Here is a 19,439-nt window from a genome sequence, read left to right on the forward strand (position 1 = left end):
TCTACTATTTATCTCCATAAATATTCATCAAGTGTCAATGAATGTCAGTGGGTGCCATTTCTTCCACATGGAGGAAGTCAGTTACTCACCACTGCTTCATATGAACTTCTATGTCAGATGCCATTTTGTCAGACTGCCTCTCTGCTGCCATCTATCACATGGCAACAAAATGTAATGGGATACTGGTGGGAAAGTTCAACCTCTATTGCCATACCACCACCATCTGCCACCTCTGATGTCACAGGCCAAGATAGTAAAATAGGGAGGTATTATTTTCAGAGCGATCCTCACATGTATGTGTGCGTATATATATACAAAATGTTTACCTCAGTTCATAATCTGCTTAATAAAAGATTAATGTTGAGTAATACTGTAAGTGTCGTTACTCAGGTAGTTAAGATGGGTATTAATATTAAATTTAATTTACTTATTGCTGAATCAGCAGCCTTTATTAAAGCATCAAAGCTATGTGATGAGAAAAAAGTATGGATCGTATTCCCTGGCAATACAAAGAGTTCAGGAAATGAAAAGTGCTTCAATCATATATAACATAAAAATCAGAGTATTTTTTGTGCAGAAGTCTTGCACTTCGGTGACCCACTTACTAGTTATGCTTTCTTTGTTTTAAAGGCACTATGAATTAGAGCTCTGCAATTTGAACAGAATCATACACGTGAACTAGAACCCCTATGCCTCAGTTAACCTTAAACAAGTTTCTAACAGCAAGACAGACAGATTTAATGGATATGGTGTCATTCCACAATATCATATTACTAGAAAGAAATAACAACGTAGTAGAATATCAAAGCAACATAAGAAAGCTATCTTTTAGCTATTAAAGCTTCAGAAAAAAAATAGCCAAACCTTAGAAGAAAACAATGGTATGTGCATCCTAAAACATCAAGGTATTAAAATTTTTCAGTCCTTTTCATTATTCTACATTAAAAATCTGATGCTCTTCTATCAATGGCTGAAAAAGTATTTAAATTGTTTCTGCAATCTGATACTTCAAGCACAGCAGTTCACAATGAAATCTTCATTTACTTCATTGCATTGTTCTGCTCACCTTTCTAACCAGCTTCAGTGGAAATAGGCCTTCAGTTGAAACAAATATTTGCATTTTTGTTTATTATAACAACAGTCTTTTCCTTCCCTTTTGGAAATTACTATGGCCACAACTTTAACTCAAACTGTAAATACAGAAATGATTATGTGATCCATATGAACTCTATCCAAGCTCCAATGAAGCCAGTGGGAGACCTTCTACAGATTCTAGAGGGACTTTACGAGATGATTGTAGGGGTACATGATCTTTCAACTAGAAACCTTTAATTAGTTCTTTTCTTACTTTCAGTGCAAAGCAAATGGATTTGAAATAAAGTGTCAGAGGCCAGTATATGGCATCAGGCACATCAGGTTATTTGATAGTAAAGTCTATGTGTTACGAGATTTTAATTTATCTTCCTTATGCAAATAAGACAGATTGATAAAATGCTCTGAATGGATAAGATAATCAAGCCTGGCAGCTAAAAGTCCTGTCAGCAGTGACCCTGTAAAGAGGTTGGCTGCTCCTTGAGAACAAGAACTTCGAAAACTGAGTAGAAAAAAATCTTAAATCTCTACAAATACCACTCACAAGAATTCTTTCATTTTACTGGATGAGTCCACATTTGCTTTGGTTGTCATTTCCATTATTGAATGATCTCAATTCTGAAACAGGATAACTAGTTATTGATTCTAATATCAGCAGCTTAAATGCTGTTAGCTAGGAGCAGCAGCACAAGGGAAAACAGCTGCACTAATGCTGTAATCATCTCCTATACGAGGCTGCCTCTCCTCCTTTTCTATCTAGGAAGGCTTAAGGCTCAGAATAACCAAGGATCTCATAATCAATCATATCTCTGTTGTTTTTTCTATATATCTCTTCTGTTCTTTCTCTGTTGTTTCTTTTTAATTTAGGAGCAGGCAATATATGTCTAAGATACAGACTGTACTGGATTATCAGGATGCCCGAGCTAGCTTGTTCTGTAATTTGGTACCACAAGCAGCAGTCTAGCTACAGAAGCATGCAGCTTGGTGCAGGTCAATATTCCCTTGGGAAAAGAAAGGACACAAGGTGCTTCAAGTGTTTGCATTAACTCTTGTAAAGCTAATTCAATTATATCCTAAATTGCCTAAGAAAATCACATTGGAAATAGCTCTGAGCTGTGGGCTCCAGGTCAATTGATTTGTCAGTTCTTTCATGCTGTGACTGGCTTGAGACTTTCAAAGGGTTTGTTATGAGTTAATTCTTTCTGTCCAAAGAATAGCTGAGAGTACACAGCCTGGTTCTTCTCTAAAGACTTAACAGCTTAATATTACAAACATATGCATTTAATATACCAGAAGGTTGACTATAACAATGAGGAGTAATAAATACATTTTATGAGAATAGTTCTTGGCACTCCGAAGAATCAGCCCTTATTTTTGGCCTCCAGGAGACCAAAAACTTTCTAAATATCCATCTGTATATGTTCAAGATCCACATACATGGTCTGAGTCTGAGTTGTCTGCAGTCCTATTTCATTTCAAATTCAAAAGAATACTCTCTGGAAGTTTTGAAGGGAAAACAGTGAGGCATTTCCTTCCTCTTTCCTCCTTCTTTGAACAACTTCCTATTGATTGCACCAGCGAAATGCAAATTGTGCAAATAATTTCCTTTTCAAAAAGAAGTGTGCTTAACTTCACTGGGAGCTACAGATCTACACTTTCTCTCAGAATCTGATCCCATTAAGAGAGACAAGGGAAACTATTAGATGTATGCCTCATACATGGGAGTTTGTCTATCAGAATTGAATGAAATTCTTTCTCTTACAGAACTCAGAAGGGTTAAAGGCAAACATTTCTCTGCTTTTTACCACTTAGTCCATCTCCTGAATGAGAGCTTCTTTTGAGCAGCTGAGCACAAAAGTGCATCTGGAAAATATCAACTAATGTATTTCAAAGTTATTACGTGAAAAGTCCTGAATTATTATTTTATTTTTTTTAAGAAACCTTCCAAGAGAATTCACTTCCGAGATCTGGCTTGAGAATGAACAGAAGACATTTCTCATCCCAAAATAATTTTATGAGAAAGGTTTAAATGTTTAGAAAATACGTTGGAACTGCAATTTCTCCCTTAACCAATAACCTTGGTGATGTATTTCATGACTGATAGAGTGAGTATATGTGTATACACATGTACACACATCATTTCACTTGTTTACCTTTGGATCAAAAATAGAATGATACAACATTTGTTTTATCATTTTCGATCCCCCCTGAGGCATTGTGACATTTGGTGCATTTATTTTTCCCGTTAAGAGATGATTCTTTAGTTCTTTGAAGCAGGTGCAGGAAATATTTAGCAGAATGTTTACACTGTGACAACTATACATCAGGGGGAATAAGGGGGAACATGCACAGAAAGTCAGAAGTTGATTACATTTCTTACTTCTACACAGTCCAAACATACAAGCTAGAGAGAATTTCTGTCCTCACTGCAGCTAATAGCATGTACATAGATTTCAAAGGGACCAAAGGCAATCTTGTGACTAACTTGAATTGAGGACCAAAGTCATGTACGTGTGAGTCTGTACAAAATGTAGATGAATAACCCTCTTACTGTTCAGCTTTGAACACTAAGCTTCAGGCTCCTCCTTGTAGTTAAAAGAAAAAGGTAAATTCCTCCAAAATTCCTTTCAGGGAGTCAAAAGCAATTTACTATTTTATGACAGAATACTTAAAACTAAGGACTTTGTGCATAGAAAATGCCTATGAAAAAACAGTTTAAAATTCATCTGTACTTTGGTTGTTTATGCTCTCGTTGGGACAGTTTTTATGATGAGGAATGTGCAGAATAGACAGATATTGATGATCACCTGAACTCCAATATCCTACATCCAAACTGGACAAAACTGATCTAGATATGTTACAATAGGGCTGAACACACCATACAGGTTTTGCTAACATTAGTCCGGTATGGGAAATCTGGGGAAGATCACTTTTGTTATCTTAGTGAGAAAGAGACAGAACTCCAAACAATACATCAGGAGTTTTTCTAAACCATTATACTTCATTGGTCAATGAATGGAGAAGTCCTCCTAAGACTCAGGTGGACATGGGTGTCACTAGGCACTAAAATATTTTTTTTTCCCTGAAGTCAATGAATATTTAGATATTTATATGGGAATTTGAATATCTCCCATATAAGAAAATGCCTTATGAAGACAGGGCTTGACGCATGAGACATATGATGGCCACTTTCTTCAGCAAGATGAAAATATCTCAATTTCCCCAGGTTATTAAAGCAAATGAGCAACATTATCTCCACCAATGACACAGCATACCTCTAATTATGTGTTTCTATTTATATGTCTCAATGCAAACGTCACAGATAAAACTATCTGAAATATTTTTGCTTCTGACTTCAGTGAAGAATATACTTTTATCTTATCTGTCCCAGTGGTGATTTTTTATTTGTTCCAACACAAAAGTAATTTGATTACTCAGCCAATTTGCTACTTATTCAAACTTATTGTTACAGTGATCATTTCTAACTGTATCTTCTTTTTAGCTAGATGGCTAGCAAGAAAATGCTTAATTTGGCAACGTTGTCCACAAAGCTTGCAAATATATAAAGAATCCAAGTCACACAGCAGAGGCACCCACAGAAGGCCAGTTCATATTATTGCTACTGATTTTCTGTTCTTTAAACTCACTCCATTCAAAGTTTTTGCCATTAATCTTGCCAAGTTCATAATTTATTTCCTCACTATGAGTATTGCTCTGAAAATAATGCATCCGATTTTATTATGTTGGCACACAACACCAGAAGTGGATGTTGGTGGTATGGCAGTTTGAACCTTCCCGTCAATATTCCATCACATTCTGTTGCTGTGCGTCTGATGGCAGCAGAGGGCAGTCTGACAGAACGGCATCTGACGTGAAAGTGCATATGAAGTAAAGGTGTGTAACTGAATTCCTCAATAAGGAAGAAACGACACACACTGACATTCACTTATGCTTGCTGAATGCTTATGGAGACTGAATGTTGAACGTGAGCACTGTGAGGAAGTGGGTGGTGTGTATCAGCAGTAGCAACAACACGTTACCTTTGCTAGTGCAGATTTTTATGAACAGGCTCTTGTCCATTGCTAGCAAAAATGTATAAGTAATAGTGGTGACTAAATCGAAAAATAGTGCAAACTCGAGTTACAAAGCACTATTAAACAGTGCTGTTTTACTCTTTGCAACTGTTGTACTTTCCATGAAAATAAATAGGAGGCATTACATTTGGAGTGACCTACGCATTTTGGTCTTGTTGACCACCGAGATGAACAGCAGCAGAAGATCCTATTTAACAGGAGTAAAGCTGATGCAAACGATCCCAAAATCAGTTCCACCTTTCTAAATCTGATATTAGAATATACATAAGAATATCCTTTATTAACATTTTAGCCTGATGATGAGGCACTTTTTTTGTGTGTGATAAACTTCTTTATGATAGAAACATTCTGACTTGTTATGAAAAGAATGTGAAACATAGCATCCAGAGAGCTTTTGCCTTACACATATTTAAAAGGCAAAAGCAATACTTTGTAAATTATCCAGTTTTTAGCAGCATTTGTCATGCAACCTCTTTGTTTGATGAAAGTTTTGGTATTGTATGATATCTCTCCACTCAATATATTAATAAAAATCTTTCCTTTGAATTTTAAGCTTTTTTTGTAGAACACGCACAGGAAATTTGATTCCATGAAGGAAAAGCATTTTCTTTCTTCTGTATAGAGCTAACGTCTGCTTATGTAAATCATCTGTTTTTTACCTCCTGAACAACTATTGGGAAGCCTGACCATTTAAAGTATCTTCACCTACTTCTTACGTCACTATTCAGAATCTTTATTTAGTACATCCCCAAATTCTCTTTTGAAGTAGCACTTAACAGATTGATACATATAAGAGTCAGCAATATCATGGGTGTCACGGTGAAAAAAGAAGATAAGATCAAGTATCAGAAACTTGGATTCTATCCTTTGATTCATCACTGAGCAACACTCTTATTTTAGGCCACTCTACTCTGTTTTTCTGCCTTGCAATCAGTCATCAGTTTTCCTAGTTAAAATACTCCACTGGGATGGTAATATCTTCTGGATACAATTACACAGTGTTTAGCATGCTGGGGCTCTACATTCGAGTCTTTTAGACAACGAAGTACTACAAATAAATCATAATAATAATATTCTTAATTGCAGTTAAGATTAAACCTAAAGTTACCTTATTGGAGTGTCATCCTGGTTCCTGTGATATTTGTCTGAACCTTTCTTCTTACGGTATAACACATGTGCTTCAACTCCATTGGTCAGCTTCTTCCTCTTAATGCAGACAGCTTAATGGATTTTTCTTACGCACAGTACAGTTTGTTTCTTAGTATTAATTTCAACTTCAGGTTATTGTGTAAATTATGTCCTAGCTGGAAATTGAACCATGTTGACCACTGAAAAAGAAAAGCCTAATATATGACCTGTATTAGACAAATTTGCCCAGCCAGCAAAGTACGGTTGGATTGATTTTCACTCTGTCATAATGAGATAGATTGTTAGACAAGTTCTCCACCCAGTGGCTACAAGTGTTAGTGAAAGCAAGGACATGATCCTCAGTATACCACTGAAAACCTGGGAAGGTAAATCCTGCTTCAGCATCTCCTTTAGCTCATGCAAAAGGATGTTTCCTTCATTTAGACCTAAGAAATCTTTTAAAAAAAAATTTTATGGCAAAAATAGACATAAGAACAATACAGTTAAATACTGATCCTTTCCTCTCCTCCCACATCCCCTTCTCCAAACAAATGAAACAAACAAAAAATTGATACTAAGATTTTCTACAGAATCTGATTTCAGAATGACTTATCAACATAGGCTAAGAACTGCATTTTTTTATTTGCTTGTTTGCTTTCAGCATAGAGCAGCAAATCAACTATTTCCTCTTACCATCAGCGCGGAGCCAATTTTAAATCTTATCAGAGTTATTAGAAATAGGATTTAGCATTGGGAATAATTTGCTTTCTACCTTCAGACTACACAGACTCAGACAAAGGATTGGTCATTGCTTCAGAATATAGATCCTTTTTCACCCTAATAGATAAGTGTCACACAAATCTAAGATTGACTAATATTAGCATGTCCCAGAAATGAGAAGTGGCCTTGGATGGGAAAGCTGTTTTTCAGAGGAGGTGCCTGACACACAGAATGGCTGCAGAAGGGACAGAAATGCTTTGCTGTATTTTTTTTTTTCTTCTTCAAGCTAAGAAGAACAGTGCAACTCATTTCCTTCTCCAGGAATCTCTATCAGTACCTCTCCCCTCAAATTACTAAAAACAAACAAAACTTGTTCAAATATCATTTTCCCTGAAAGAATCCCAATGAAGGTACGGATCTGGACTAATCACAAAGAAAATCTCCTGTTATTATTACTTGGGTAGATCTGTTGGGGGACCTATGGGACTTGTGATCATCTCAGTCAGTACCTACCAGAAAAGCACACTTTTCCAGTCCTGTGTTTTTAATTTTCCTGTATATCACAGCCTTCCTCAGTCTATGTGCTCAATATTCTAGCACAGAGATATTTAACCAAAGAATGTATAGCCAGCTGCCTCAACACAATTACTATACTTTCTATGTTATTTTGTGGAAAATAAAAAGAAAATAAAAGTAAATTGAAAAAAGATTCAGCAGCAGTATGGATTTATACATGTATATAATTTGAGAGTTACCACTGTTCATTCTTCTAATAGATCATACTTTTGGTTTTTAGAGATTCCACTATCTCTTTCCCGCAGTACTCTTTCTTAGTGTTGTGGGTTATTTCCATATATAAAGAGAATGTATTCTTTGGGGAACTTGAAGTTACTGTACTTCTATATATATAAATACTTGTTTATTGATTATTTATTTATCTTTGTGCCAATTAAAAAAATAAAAATCTATATATAAATTTAACTTCAGTATTCAAATTTATGATAACAAGATGATGAAAAATACAAGAAATACACAGCACAGCCCTTCCAACTCCTGACTGAGTTTCAAGGAGAGTTCTCACCAAACTTTTCACATTTTTTAGGTACTGCTCTATGGTTGGACTGGGGTTTCTTTCTGAATAAAAATCTGAAGATCTTCATTTGTGAGGGAGAAAAAAAAGGCATTACATGCATACATATAATGATGTGACTTAACTACCACAAAAGATAGAAGAGAAAAATAAAGTTTACAATCAGGGTTTTGTCCTGCAAATTTAGGAAATAGCTACAGCGAACAATAAACTAGAAGGAAATAAATAAATACAATTTATTCCCAAAACATTGTTTGCTTTCCTTACAAGACTACTGTATTTACTAAGAGTAACCTAGCAGTCAGTTAAATAACTGCTATTTCTAGTTTATGACACTGGTCATTTTGCCATGAAAATGTTTCTGTGACTAGCCATCACTTGTCACATTCCAGTTCCCCTAAATCAAAAACAGAGCTGAACTATATATTTATATATACGATTTCCAAAATTTTGTTTTATCAAAAATCATCTTTCAGGCAATCATTTGGTTTATGCTAAAATAAACCAGGACATGGCTGGTTGTTTTTAGTAAAGAATCTGGGAAACCTGAATTAAAAAGATGGTTTTTAAAACGGAGATTTTTTAATAGAAGACTGATGAGAGAAATTTTGGATAGGAATCTTACTGTACAGATTTTAATTGTAAAGGATTGCCATGAAAGAGGGAAGTCGCCTTACTTTGAATCTCTTTTTCTCTTTTCTCCTAGAACCTAAATTATGATTCATTTCCTGCAGGATATTTAGAGTCTCTCCAATAATCAGAGAAAAGTGCAGAACAAATACATTTAAGCTGACGTTTCATTTTGTACAGATTAAGCACACCATCAGCCTGGTGCTTTGCTGACTTCCCATGCAGACAGGACTTAGTTTTTTGGTTAAGAGCCAGAAAATCTGCAAGCCACTCCTAACAGCAGACCTTCATCCCGAAGGAAAGTGCATCACTTTTTCAAATTGTTAGCCAACTTTACCACCTAGTGGTGATAAAGCAAAACTTTTCAAGCAAGTGCTGGTGATTGAGAAGTAAACTGTAATGAAGAACAAATATTCTACCACAATGCTATGCTGGAATTAGGGCTATATAACTGCACAGATTTTGCACTTCAATGCAAGTTTATTTTTCATTTCTATCTGCCTCTTCTATCTCTCTCCGTTCCCCATCTTTGACAGATATTAATGGTTGGCATTTATTCCCTGCAACTCTTTTCTAATTATCTCCAGGCGATAAAGTACTTCCCCTGCCTAATACAAGTAACTGGCTGAGCTTTCCTGTTATGTTTTTTCCCCTTCTGTGCATTAGTTTTGGTAGAAATACATAAAAGTCACATGGCCACAGGTCAGAAAAACAAAAAAAAAAAAACCCTGAACATTAAACTATTCTACTTTCTTTAAAAAATAGCAGTGTGAAAAGCAAATAATTTAGTATAGTGGACTTTGAAGTAAGACTTCAGAAGATTTTATCAACAAATCTTTCTCAAGGATATTTGCTCCAACATCTCAGTGAATTTGCTCCTCATTTATAGCAGAGCATGCACTTAACAAATTTTAGATAAAGGATTGGTCATACATGATTTCTGAATTCAACTTCGTATGTATTTCAATTTCCCTGTCAATAAAACAGGACATAATTCTTATCAATGCTTTGCAGAGTGCAACACCAAAGAATATACCATATTTTTACAATCCTGTCTTCAAAGACAAAAGAAAGTCACCATCAGGAATAGGCTCTAAGCTCCATATAATAATTAGTCAAATAAATATTGCTGTATATCATAGCAATATTTAGGCTTTCCACTAAGTACAGATAGCTACTACCTGCAATGAATAGCTTAAACATGGGTCTACATTCTTTGCTTCATCCAGCAAAGTATAGCTAGCAGAGGTATGGCTTCATTACCTGAACAAGACTTGTATTTCCATCAGTTCAGTTAGTCAAGAAATAAAAATTATGATTGTGACAGCAGTGGAAATCAGTTTAGAGAAGATATTATAGCCAAACCTTTATGATTTCAAATGAAGAATTCCAAGATGATTTCTTCAGTTTACAGCTTTGTTTACACCCAAAGTATAAACTCCAACATACAAGTTTTTGTTTCAGTGAGAAAGAGTTCCCATGGTAAAAAATTGACTTTCCTCTAAATTCCGAAGGGTTTTTGTCCATCTCATTAATTCATACACTTCATTTTCATGACTGACAGCCACTGCTTCAGTCTTCATAGCTGTCTGAATAGCTGTCTAGTTGCCTTTGGAGAGTGCCAGGTATTTTCTCTGTATCGAACTTTGGGTAGTGTGTACCATCAGAGGCATCTGTGCCATTTTCACTTCCAAAATGGGGTTTCTGGGGGTGCAGAGCTCCAATCTTATTATCATTTCAACTTGATCTGCCCTGCTTTTGTGCTATTTGGTTCCTCTTATCCTTCACAACCTTCCTACTTCTTCTTGTTCTCATACTACAGATGAAATGACCTCTCAGAGATCTTGTTCAGACTGCAAAGACAGGAGAATACTACCCACTTTTTTTCACTGGTTAGACTTCGGTCAATACAAGCTAACCAAAAACAAGTAAGAATAAATGACAGGACATAAACAGTGACAGCTAAGATTGATCTAAAAAAAAAAAAAAAAAAAAAAAAACCACAGAAGTTCAGAAAATTCTGAAAATTTTCAGCCTTTAACCTTTGTTCAGTGAACTTGAGAAAATTAATGGACTATCACTAATGATTTATGAAAGTTAACTACTCTTTTAGAACAAATCTACCTAAGTCTATTTAAGAAGTCTAAAATAAGATCCCGTGAAGGAGCAGGTGTTGATCTCTGCTCTCTGGTAAAAGCAGCAGGACTCAAGGTAACAGCATGGAGCTGCATCAGGGGAGAGTCAGATTAGATATTATGAGTAGGTTCTTTGTAGACAGGGTGATCAGGCGTTAGAACAGGTTCCTCAGGGTGGTGGTCATGGCCGCAAATCTGTTGAAATTCAAGAAGCATTTGGATGATGGCCTCAGACATAGTGTTTAATGTTTAGTTAGTCCTATGTGAAGCCAGGAGTTGGGCTGTTCCTTGTACATTCCTTCTAACTCAGAAGGTTCTACTTGTGTTGTCCTGCTACCAATAAGGTTAGACTTGGTGTACAAGAACAGCACAGAAGAACTGGCAAATCCATGAATTTGGAATTGCATTTCACTTAAAGCAACAACACTGTTTCTTGGCTGTATGATGAATAATAATAATAATAAAAAACAACAACAAAAAACAACCACAGAAAAAAAGAAAACAAAACAGGAAGGTTAAAACTGAAACACTACTTATTCTAGAAGAAAGCAGTTATTTTCTTCTCAACAGTCATTCTTACTATAAGCCTCCCTTTTTTGCTAAAAAGTAAGTATTATATTAAATCAACATTAGGTTTTCTCTTTGTAAGTGTGCTCTCGAAAGCACTCAAGCAATAGCATAAAGCTGTTCCTTCTTACTCTTATCTGTTACATGGACAGTTGCTTGGATTCTTTACACATTATTCTTCAGATTCAACACAATAATAGCAGAACACAGCACAGACATAAACTTCAATCATAATTACATTGGATGAGAATAACTGAAGTATTACCATTTCCTGATTTATATCTATATATCTGCATCAAGAAAGAAAGAGAAAAGGAAAAGGAAAAACAGCCAACAGACGATGATATCAATTAGAAATATTTTTTAGTAGCTACATCATCAGCCTTCAGGGAGGAGGAAGAAGCAGCAGACTTTTGCGTATGGTTCTTGTATACAAACCACAATAAATAACTGACAATGCATACAGTACCCTACATCTCACTGGAATTAATTAGCTCAAGCTTGTGGAAGTTAGTATTACCAATAGAGAGAATAGCTCAGTATACTTGCTAGAAGCTTGCAAAAAATATCTGAATTAACAGAAGAGAAAAAAAAAAACCTTGGAAGTGAAGAGAACCTCTTCTGTCTTTCACAATATACATATTTTTTTTACTTAGAATTTCACACTTGCAACTTTCCTTCGTATGAATGGATCCACAAATTTATCCTTGCGGAGATTTTTCTACTAATACGTCCCACTTTTCTGTGACAGTCAAAGGAAGTGATTAACCCTGATTCATACAGTACACGGTGTGCAGAATTAGCTAAAAAGTCCCCCAGCTAAAACCCCAAGGACAGAAAAATACCTATCCTGAAAATAGAACATAAGATGAAAAAATTACCATAAAAATGGATGTTTCAGGTCTTTTTCCGTTGCTCTTCTGATTACTGACTACACTTCTTAAAAGCTCTTGTGACGTGCTGATATTCCGTACTCACGCATCTCTGCCCAGTAATGCTGATAACCTCCAGGTGTCAGTATGGCTCCACTGCAATTCAACTCCCTATATAAGGCCTGAATTGAGACAGAAAACATGTTTAAGTACGATAGTTAATATGCTGCCTCGGGACTGGGATTTCAGTATTCTAGTTTCTTAGCAGCATTAAACGTGATTTCTTCAAATACTCTTTGTGTCATTGCCACAGCTTTGGTTATGAAAGTGATGCTTTGCTAGTGCTCTTTATACTATACAACCACATGTTGGCATATAACTATTCCAGTAAAACTATGCTATTTGCCATGGTATTACCACAGTTTTCACACAAGAATAACTGTAGCAGTAAAGAAAACGTTGCATTCAATTTACGCCAGTTCTATGCATCCATTCACCCAGGAGGATCCTGTCCACTGGTTTTGGGGTTTTTTTTCTTTGCACTAGCTTTTCTCTAATTCTAACAGAAAGACAGACAAAATTTATCCCTTAACTCTTTACAAATTGAGAAGAAAATGAGAGTTGGAGGGATGGTTCTTGCACAATCATTGAAAGAGGTGAGAAGGAAGATAGCTTTACGAAAAAGTGGAGGAAGATACTGAGTCCTAAAGAGAAGTGATTCTAAGAATTAAGAGACAAAGTGATCGGACTTCAAATACTTTCAAAAGCTTCCATCCATTCTCCATCTTGAACCCATCCTAAACCAAGATCTTATAACTACTCCAGGCCTGTTATTTCCCTACCCTTTTCCCAAAACCTATAATAATATTAACTTTTACCAACAATACTGAGAAGCATTAGATCAGTTCTGGGATAACTCAGTGAAACATCCTGTGCTTATTTGTGTGCTGTAATGAGTTTCTTCTACTTTGCATCTAAAAATCCCCATTTCACATACTCTAGCGCTCCACCAAGAATGTATCAACACAGGTGATTTCTGAGTTGCTTTTATACTGTTCTCCAGTAAACAGTGATATAAAATCAACTTTGCATGACTCTCAGAACACATTTATCAAAACCACATAGAATTAAAGTGTAAGTACTTCTTTGTAATTCTTGCTTTATGGCAAGAGGAGTGGGTAGTATTGGGAAAAAGGAGGTATCTTTTGGTTTAAAAACAGATTAGAACCACTTTAAATGAAGCAATTTGATAATGTGATTGCTTTCAGGACCAGTGTGCAAATAACTACTGTTCAAAGCAGCTGAGTTCTACTTCAGAATCACAGAATGGCTCAGGTTGGAAGAGACATACAAGATCATGAATCTCCAGCCCCCCATTTAATGCTAGAGCAGGCTGCCCAGGGCCCAGTCCAAACACCTACAGGGATGGGGTATCCCCAACCTCCCTGTTCCAGCACCTCACTACTCTCTCTGTAAAGAACTTCCCGCTGACATCCAACCTAAATCTTCCCTCCTTCAACTTAAAACCTTTTCCCCTTGTCCTGCAGTTATCAACCCTTTCAAAGAGTTGATTCCCCTCCTGGTTGTAGGCTCCCCTTAGTTACTGAAAGGCTGCAATTAGATCACCCTGTAGCCTTCTTTTCTCCAGGCTGAACAAGCCAAGCTCTCTCATCCAGTCTTGGTAGGGGAGGTGCTCCAGTCCCCTGATCATCTTTGCAGCCCTCCTATGGACCCACTCCAACAGCTCTCTGTCTTTCTTGTATTGGGGGCTCCAGACCTGGATGCAGTACTCCAGATGGGGCCTCAGAAGTGCTCATCATTATAAAGTTACTAAACAGTGAATGATTTTAATAAATTCCTAAGGATGTTATGGAGAACAATTCTGTTGTTTATTTATTTGTTTGGGTTTATTTGCATGCTTTTGTTTTGGTTTGACTTTTTTTTTTTTTTTTTTTTTTTTTCTGTTTTATTATCCAGAAAACAAAAGTCCACTTCAGATTTAACTAGCCAGCCAAGGCTTTCTGTTAGCAAAACTCACTGATGATTTTCCCACAGGGATCATGATGAACTAAACTGAATTTCCTTCATAGAGTATTGTTTTCAATAGATGAATTTTTCAAAGAGACTACAATAATATTTTGGCAGAATGTTTGTTCAGCTGGGAGTTCCTAGAATATCAGGCAATCCAAGGGTCTAGAATACCTTATTGCTTTTCTTTGAAGTAAAACAACAGTAGGTAGAAGCATCAATAATACTGCCTCAGAAGCCACATGGAAGAAAAAAAGACAAAATACTACAGTAGTTGTTTAGGGGTTTAACATTTTTCATCCGAATGTTAGCGTTAAAGCAACAATTGATGTTAATAAAAAGGTTCAACATCTCAACTGGATCCCTAGACCTGAAATCTGATCTAACTCAGATCATCATGTGTTAACATGAACAAAATAAATGGGTGCAAAGCATCTAAAGCCAGAATGTGTCTGTGCATCTGTATGTTAAAAAAGGTCTAGAAGTTCTGCCAACAAATGCCTTCAAATTGACTTAATCTTAGAGCCTTCTTTGCTTTGAAAAAAAAAAAAAAAAAAATTTGCTTTGAAAAAGTAATTTCTCAATAAACAAGAATATTTTGGGGGTGTATTTTTACTGGAGAATGGACAAAACATTTGATAGCTTAGGTAATAAGTCATTATATTCATTTTCCTCCTCTTTAATCTTCAACTTCAGCTGTAAAGAATTCTCCTTAGGGAAAAGCACCAGGTGAGACTTTTAACAGTCAACACTATCCCTCCTGGAGAATTTGAAATTAATTGGAGCGTCTTTTAAAAATGATTTAACTTCCCTTCTTTTAGGAAAATAGAACAAAAATAGTGCTAACCAGAAAACTCAAAGAAAATGCATGTCACCTTTCTGGTGCTGGTGGCCTGGTGTGTCCTCTGACCTGTGTTGAGGACTTACTCATGAAGAGACAATACAGCACAGATATATTACCCAAGTTTGCAAATGTGCACTAAAATTGAGGCTGCTTTGACTCTTCTTCTGCACCATTCTCATAACTCTCTTTTTTGCCAATCCGCATCCTACCTAGAGAGCAGTGTAAAAGAGAAAAACAATTTATCCTTCCCTTGAGGGAAATGGGAACAAAAAAAGTGGGTAGAGTGAGGGAAATGGGGAGGGAAAATGGAAAAAAGGGAGAAAGGAAAAGAGGGGAGAGGGAAGAAAAGAGGGGAAAAGGAGGGGAAGGGGGAAAGAAGAAAAGGATGGGAAAGGGAAAAGGTTGGGGGGAGGAGGAAAAGGAGAGAAAAAGCAAAAGAGAAAACAGTGGTGAGAGAAGAAAGACAAGGTATGACCAAGGATGACACAACTGTTATGTACCAGATATGTTCTTACTTGGCTGTACAGGTTTGTCACCTGGTTCTTCTTTCCACCACAGGGGCAGTCTTCCTCAGTTGAGGGGGATAAGGGCTGAGGGTGTCATGCAGCCCAGGAATTTGCAGAGCAGCATATGTTTCCAAGATACTGAAACATCTTCAATGCAGCATGAGAGAACTCCAAAGATTGTAAAACCAAGTCATTTGTTCTGGGGCTTCTTTAACTAAATTTTATTTCTAACGCACTAATTTTGTCATGCAGTCCAAGTTCAGTGCTGCTCTTAGCTTGACTCAGTCAGCCCAATCCATCGATTCTGATAATAAGTGCTTTGTCTGAACCAGTTCTTTTTTCTTTTTTTTTCCCATTCTTGACCCTTTGCTGAGTTGCATAAACAACTTTACAGGCTAAATTGGACTTCAGCTGCATTGCAAATTGAGAGCAAAGACTTTAGATTTAAAGGAGTGCAGTCTACTATCCCATAAAAATACTAATGATGCTTATGTGTACACTTGGGTATGTTGCAATACCCAACAGGTTTATCAGACTGGGGATGATTTGGAAAGCTTCAAGAATGCAATTGTTCAGTGGAAAGCCCAGATATTATAATTTTCAGATATTTTGTTCCCTCTCACTTCTGAAACTAAAAAAATGTCTCCAGTGCTCTTTAAAAATGGAATTTCCAGATTTCAGGAGATCTTTCTCTCAGCTGATGGCTATGAAGATGATAACTAAATACATTTCTATTCTCCCTATTATGTACACTGACGCATACTTTAGGAATCACATCTGTAATGTAGCTGAAAGATAGCTACATGCTACAGTGAAAATATTGGTGATTGAAATGTGAGCAGTAGCTCTTCTCTCTCTGGTACAGGCAGGGTTGCTATAAATAAAACATTTTTTGTCACTGCAGCATTTCTCTCCTTGCATAGAAAGCTCACATGAAATTTTTACTGCAGCATGGATAGTGTCAAAGCTCTGGTACAGTGTTACAAAAAAGTAATTTCATTATAATTAATCCACAAGGGATGTGCTTAGTCTAGAACTGCTGGCCTTTTGATCTCAAGGAATATAACACGACTGTAGTAGGGATGCCTCAAAGGCTGTAGTGCTTAAATAATACAGTTCTTATGTCTACTGCTTCTTTAAAGGTCAATATTCGAAAGTATTGGAATACTTAAAAATAATCTAAATAGTATCTAATTACAAAAGAATTTTTAAATTGTCTATTAAAAGTATAGATATGTGGGAAGATATGAACTGATTTGATGTTAATATTAAAATCAAGATGTATTAGGTGCTTTACAAACATATGCACCACTTTTTTTTCCACAGTCACCAGATGAATATCTTTATATTAAGCAATCTCTCAGAAAACTGGAGTTACTCATTTGACACTAATACTTTTATGCTCTTATAAATGTGGCTATTACACCCTTTAAAAATCTGGCAATAAAACTTACTACAGTGAAGAAAATTATTGTTTCTAAGGCAGAGAGTTCTGTAGTTCAATATTTGTAGAAGGAAAAACATCTAGACTGACTTTGCTGTTTAAAATAACTGAGATGTTTCAGTATTACAAAGCGTTATGAAAAAATAAATCTCCATAGCCTTCTGTTTTTGCCTAGGGGAGAATGTTTGCACTTTTTGTTTTTGGAGAGGAGGCGGAGCAATCAAAATCCAAAGCCAGTACTTCAGATGAAAACTTACAAGTCTCCAACTTCTCAAGCTTTTTGAGAGATTGAGAGTGAATTTAGACTTTGAATCTATTATATTATTTTGAGGATCTCTGGGATTTATTCTTTTGTTTTATTCTGATAGTTTTTTAGTGATATATGCTGAAATGAATGTATTTTGTTAGTCTTCTGCATGCATTGGAGAGTCACTTACGTACTATCAGTGGCTGCATTCCTGATTTATTGTATTGACATTGCACTGTATTGTATTTTGCCATGCTTTTTTAAGACAAACTGGAATAAACTCATACTACTTATTAAAATAGGAATAGAACTATATGATAACAACAATCTCACTTATATTCTTTTATTGGAATTCAAAAGTAACTGCTGGCCAAATTTTGGATTTTATTTTTAAGAACTCAATTCTTAGAGAAAGCATTCTTAGGTCTCCGTTTGAGGGAAAACATTAAGAATGTTTTATCTGGAAAGCACTTTGCCAAGAAGAGATCACTTTTTTCCTTCTTTTGTCCCCAAATTGGAGAGATTCTCATATATTTTGGGAAAAATAAAACTTGGGGTACACGCTAGATATCAGTGGGAAAGGAGACAGAAGAGATGGGAGCTGTTTGGTCTTCCTGAGACTCAGTACGGATAGTTCTGCATATCCTATAAGACTTCTTTCATACTTCCAGTATCTGCTCTACCTTGATTGCTCCTGTCCATTTTGTGGATAAAGGTGTATGTCATTCTTGACACAGAAAAAGCAATTAATGTCATGATATTTCTATTTGCCTCAGGTTTGGTATCACAGTGCCATGGGCTTGATCTGTGCCTCTGTCTCTGCTTATCTATCTTCCAAGAATAGCATCAGTGTTTTAAAATGCAATCCATCTTGAATTATTCATGCTTAGTGCATTGGTGACTACTGTATCTTCACTATCTAGTCAAACAGTGTTGTCTTAAAGATACAGAAAAAGGAGGTCAGATTCACACACCATTCCATTAACCCAGTATGCTTTATAGTAGAGAGAGAGCACACACCTTAGAAATGTATAACAGTTGTTGTTTACACACAGATAGCAGGAAAAGTTGTTATTCCCCTCTTTCTCCTTATTTCTCTTTTGAATGAGGATTTCTTTGTTTTCTAACGTCACGAAGAAAACTCTGCTTTACGCAGTGTCCAAAAAGCACCATTCTGGCCTTAGAAGTATTGTACTGATAACCTATCATGACAAAATGCTTTCCAGCACAATGGAAAAAAATATACTCACTTGAGAAATAGAGTACAGGAAGTAGCACTGCAGATATCTCCCTTACGATTTCTCCATTTGCCACTACTGTAGATTGAAGAAATCATCTCCAGGGTCCAAAGAATTTCCAACTTTCACCACATTAATTCTCTGATGGAATTATGGTAACTGCTACAGTTTATTATGCAGTTATCTAATTAAGCAGGTACCTTTGGAGGAAAAAAAGACCTTTCATTTAGCACAAATTAAAAAAAAAAAAAAAAAAAAAAAAAAAAAAGAATACAAGGCACTAAATGGTCTCCCAACATCTTTTCTTCAAATGAGGGTAATACTATAGAAGATGTATAAGTCATTCCAAAATGAGATCTGTAATTGAAATGTGAATATAACATTATCCACTGTCATTTTCATTTAATTATTTTTTTCCTCTGTTTCAATAAGTGACTTGTTGAAACAACTGTGATTATCTGCATGAATTTATTCCATTTGTATTACTCTCTGTGACACAGAAAGAGTCAGTACTATGTACTATACTATGTACTATCTGTCAGCAACTGTTTAATATATAAGATGCTTTCTGATGTGAGAACATTAGTTTATCTGTTCCTAATATATTTTCCTCATTAAAAAAAAGCATGTATATTCATACTTCTTTTTAGCAAGATGTATGACTTTCTTCTCAATATAAATACAACAATCTTGTTAAGGAAATTACATCGCCAAGAAACATCACCTTATTAAAATCTAAAAAAAAATGCAAGGGAGGACAGATTACCTTATGATGCAGGCAACTGTCTCTCATATTTTAAGACT

General features: G+C 35.9%; 1 long non-coding RNA gene across 1 annotated transcript; it reads right to left on the reverse strand.

Moving 5' to 3' along the window:
- Positions 1 to 6,331: 6,331 nt before the first annotated feature.
- Positions 6,332 to 18,827, reverse strand: LOC122159656. Its single transcript, XR_006168572.1, has 3 exons — positions 18,648 to 18,827; positions 12,338 to 12,510; positions 6,332 to 6,514 (listed from the first exon to the last, which is right to left on the reverse strand). It is a non-coding gene; the product is annotated as an uncharacterized LOC122159656 (long non-coding RNA).
- Between the last annotated feature and the right edge of the window lie 612 nt (positions 18,828 to 19,439).

Source organism: Centrocercus urophasianus, unplaced genomic scaffold, assembly GCF_019232065.1.
Source record: "Centrocercus urophasianus isolate 14NV4802_14NV808 unplaced genomic scaffold, USGS_Curo_1.0 seq_16, whole genome shotgun sequence".
Taxonomy (NCBI): domain Eukaryota; kingdom Metazoa; phylum Chordata; class Aves; order Galliformes; family Phasianidae; genus Centrocercus; species Centrocercus urophasianus.